General features: G+C 32.6%; 1 pseudogene; it reads left to right on the top strand.

The window, feature by feature from the left end:
* The first annotated feature begins 2,165 nt into the window (after nt 1-2,165).
* On the top strand, nt 2,166-4,209 carry LOC119669441 (annotated as a pseudogene).
* The last annotated feature ends 842 nt before the right edge of the window (nt 4,210-5,051 follow it).

Raw genomic sequence — 5,051 nt, 5'->3', positions numbered from 1 at the left:
GAAGCATAAGCCCACTATATAATATAGAAGCTTATGAAAAAGAAATCAAATTTAGACTTCAGGTAGCACAACAAAGAGCCCACTAATTAATAAGCAAAGCAAAGAAAAAACAAAAATCATATTATGATAAGAATTGTAATAGTATAGAAATAGATATAGGAGATTTAGTATTAGTTAGGGACGATAGTGCTCATAAGTTAGAAAGTAGATATAAAGGTCCTTATATAGTACAGGATATAGATGATAGGAAAAATTATATATTAAAAGATAAGAACAAGAAAATTGTAACACATAAAAATAGATTAAAATTATTTGAACAAAGAAATTAAAATTTGTATTTCAAAAATCATAAAAACAAAAACATATATTTTTCATTATATAATTAACTTTATTTCCAACTTATAGATATAAGATTTGAATGAAATTTTAATACATAAAACATAAATAAACAAATGGTACCATTATATAACATAAAAAGAAAATAAAATAATATAGTAAAATTAAGACAAAGTAGTTAAAGTATCTCTAAAATTTTATTGTAATCCTAGTATATAAGAAAATCATAAAATTTAATGTAATATTTAGTAATAGAATAATCTTACATAAATAAGATCATTCTTTTGTAAAAGGGAGGTGTAGCATACATAATAATATAAACAATAACTTCCGTTACTCATTTCATGTGTGGTCTACTTGAGAAAAGTATTATTCACTTATTCTTAAGTCACACCATATTCGCAACAGCATTAATTGCTGATCTTGCAATTATGAGACAAAGCACTTTGAGCTGCTTGTGTATGCTGCGCCGCTCTTAAAGAACAGAAGTATTTGAGTTGTTGCCTGAGCAACAACGTTAATATATGACTTAAATAAAATAATAAATATATATTGATAGTAACTAATACTTGTTTTAATAATATCTAAATAAAATAATAAGAAGATATTACAATGCGCTTAGTAAGCGAATATGCTTATGCACACTCTATATAATATACTTTTATTTACATAAGCCTCATGTGCATGCGCTGCGACGCTATGCACATGTAATAGTATACATTCTATGTACATGCGCTGCGACGCTTTGTTTTAACTAAAAATAAAGAACACTTTTATTCCATACCTCGAACACAACGAACGTTTTACTATTACAGTTGGTGTCAATAACGTCAAAGATTACATCAAATCAACAGCAACCGCCTCTTATTGCAGAAAAGGTGCAAGTTAGGTTACCTAACATAACGATTCCGAAGTTTGACGGAACTTTTACCAAGTGGATGGAGTTCGACAACTTGTTCACAGAAATGATCCACAACACTCAATTGCCAGATGCACAGAAGATATGGTATTTAAAAAATCATTTAACTGGAGATGCAGCAGGGTTAGTAGCACATCTCGCTCTAACAAATCAAAACTATGCAACAGCATAGCAAATATTGAAGGAACGTTATGACAATAAACGAATCATTGTTTCTTCCATCATCCAGAAAATCATAAATCAAGCAATTGTAAGAGCTCCAGCCGCGAATGACATTCGGGTCATACATGACTGTACACTAGAAAGTTTATTAGCATTGAACAATTTGGGCATTGACACCAGTTCCTGGAGTCCAATATTGTTATACGTATTAACTCAAAAATTGGATAAAAAAACTAGACTACTGTATGAACAGTCGCTAGCGCATCCGCGTGAATTACAATCAATAGGTGAGTGTCTGTTATTTTTGGAAAAGCGGTTTCAATCATTGGAAACAGTCAATCCAAATCCACCAGCAGCGAAAGTACACTCAGAGAAAAAGAGGAACGAATAATTAAATATTTTTTATTTGATTTAAATAAAATATTTAAATTAAATATGAACAGCTTTCATTCAACGACAAAGATATTTATTTTTCGAATTAAATATTAAAAATATTTAAAATACATACTAAAATATTTGTTTTAAGTATTTATGGGTATGTAATAAATATTTTCGTATTAAATATAAAAATCATTTGTCATTAATCTCAAAAGAGAGCCAATGTATATGGCGATGTTTCAATTTCATTATACAGTAGAATCGCGGAAAAGTTAACTCTCGAAAAAGTTAATCTCGCGGAAAAGTTAACAGCATTTCGGCGTCCACGTAGCGCTCTAAAAAGTTAACTTCAAAGTTAACTTTTCCGAGCGTATGAATTTTTTTTTTGAAATCAACCGTTTCTTTGCCGACACAAGCCAGTGCGAGCTCTAGTTTTGATTATGGGTATTCCCCGAATATTCTATTTTCTTTCTGTTTTGTTTTGTGCTCCAAACATATGTTTTCATTCTTGTCGCAAATTACCTTGATTGAATTGTTCGGTAGCGTTTGAGTTGATTAGTTGTGAATTTTTTATTAAAAAAATGTCAAAAATACAGAAAAAACGGCAAATCAGATTAAATTTGCAACAAAAAGTAGATATATTAAGAAAACTTGATGACGGTATTGCGGGAAATCGAATAGCGCTGCATTATGGTGTGTCTAAAGTAGCCATCAGTAAAATAAACAAAAAAACGCCAAGAAATTTTAAAAACAGTGGCGGCCACTTATGAAAGTGCAGAGAAGAAAACACTCCATAAGTCGGAATATCCTGATCTGGAGGTAAACTTGTACAATTGGTTCCTGAATCAACGGCAGCGTAATTGTACAGTGACTGGTGCCATCTTAAAATCAAGAGCTAAACTCGAATTTGAAATTCTGTATCCGGGAAAAAAATTTAGTGCAAGTGATGGATGGCTGGCAAATTTTAAAAAACGGCACGGTATTCGCCTTCTCAAAATTTGTGGGGAAATTCTTTCGAGCGATACACCGAAAATAACTCCGTTTGTACATAGTCTACGAGCAAAAATCAATGAAATGGGCATCTCCGACTCCCAACTATATAACGCAGATGAATCTGGACTATTTTATCGTTTATTACCGGACAAAACATTTGTCGCAGCAAACGAACATGCCGCACCGGGAAGAAAAACTGTTAAGGAAAGAATTACATTTTTGTTGTGTGCAAACGCAGATGGTTCGCACAAGTTGAAGCCGTTGGTGGTCGGTAAATCTGCAAAACCACGTTGCTTTAAGGAATTTAACAATCCATTGGAATACGCTCATACAAGCAAGTCGTGGATGAATGCACAGTTATTCTTCAACTGGTTCCACAATTCATTTATAAAACAGGTAAACTTATTTTTTGGTTTCATTTTTCATTTCTAATGAACATGACATAAAAATTTTTGAAGGTTCGCAAATTTTCTGTTGAAAATAATTTACCACCAAAGGCATTGTTGCTAATAGACAACTGCACGGCACATAAGCCAATTGACAGGCTGAAGTCTGACGATGGAAACATTGTAGCCATGCATCTACCACCGAACGTAACAGCGGCTTTGCAGCCAATGGATCAAAATCCCATAAGATTGGTTAAATTAGGATATCGCTCCAAATTGTTATGCAACATTGCCGCGCAAGAAAACGTTCTGGTGGAAAATATTTTGAAGGCACATTCAATTTGTGACGCCATATCGCTACTTAATTCAGCATGGGAAGAATTGCCGCAATCAATTCTTATAAAAGCGTGGAATAAGATAAAAAAGTGGGATGATGATCAATACAATAGTGAAGATGATCTTCCGTTGTCCAAATTTATTAAAGCAAACGATGTTTACGACGATACAGTTCGAGAAGTTCAATCGTTAATGTTGAAAGTGGGAAATAATCTTAACATCAGCATTGACGATATAGAAAATAGGAACAAGGATGAAATTACGGAAGATATGGAACATTTCGAAGTGTGTGATAGTGACAATGATGATTCAATTACCGAGGAAGATATTCAACAACCGAAAGTGAGTTTCTCGAAAGCAGTTGAAAGCATCAATACCTTGATAAAATGGTCCAAAGACAACAACGATGCAAATCAGGTGGCAGACCTTATCAGTATGCGCACAAAAATGGTCAAGAATTATTACACCAAAGAAAAAAAACAAACAACTCTCGACTGCTTTTTTAAACCAACTGGTACAAATTAACAATTTTCCTTTTGTAATGGCTAAAACATAAACAAAAAAAAAAAGGAGCTATTTCTAAGCAAATCTATGCTTATTATTGTAGTTTTTTCTTTTTTTTATGAATTTTGAAAACCGCTTGGAAAAGTTAACAATCTCGAAAAAGTTAACAACCCCAAAACGGAGCGGTTAACTTTTCCGCGATTCTACTGTAGTTACAATAGCAATATTTGATTCATTTCTGCTTTTATATTCTTGCCTCTCAGTTTTTAAATTACATGTATACCTTAAGTGATATTGTTGTTTATGTTTTTATGTGCAGCAGATTAAAGTGAAAATTGTGAAATCAAATCATCGAAGCTGGCGTCACTTATTTGCATTTTGATCGTGTCCGCCAGTGCGTTACAATGGAAGACGATAAATTACAAAATTTATTGAAAGAATTCGAAATGATGGAATTATTCGATTTACTAAAAGGTTATAATTTTTCATAATATTAATTCAAATAATTTAATTTAATACACAGCAATTAATACTTTTTCGGTGCACAACAAAATTATCAGACAATATATAAGTTGTTAGTAGTATGTGCAAGTTAACACCCTACATCACTATAACGGCACTTTGCCGTTCTACACAATTTTTGTATCTTAAGTATGCGCATCAATGTATTGCGCATTAAGATATCTCACAACGCCTACGCGCGTTTGTATATTCAATTTCAGTCAGGCTTATTGCCTGTACTTCATATGGCAACAATGTTGCAAAAGAAAACAAAATTGTTTTCTTTAAAGACGCAACTATGTTGTGCAAAACATATCAAGTATCATTTGAAATACTTGATCGATGAGATGTCCAAATACCATTGGATATGAATCTCGTCATTTGGCTATTGACGCCAAAGCTAAAGACGCTGACGAGGTGCTTTAGCAAATAGAAGCTCCAATCCTATTGGATGGAGAAAAGACGCTTCTAGGAAATTCTTAGGAATTTTAGTTCATATTATTATTAATGCTCAAACCTCCAATCATCTTTATACG

Source organism: Teleopsis dalmanni, chromosome 1 (assembly GCF_002237135.1).
Source record: "Teleopsis dalmanni isolate 2A chromosome 1, ASM223713v2, whole genome shotgun sequence".
NCBI lineage: Eukaryota > Metazoa > Arthropoda > Insecta > Diptera > Diopsidae > Teleopsis > Teleopsis dalmanni.
Note: the sequence above shows the minus strand (reverse complement) of the source record. Positions and strands in the feature narration are given on the sequence as shown.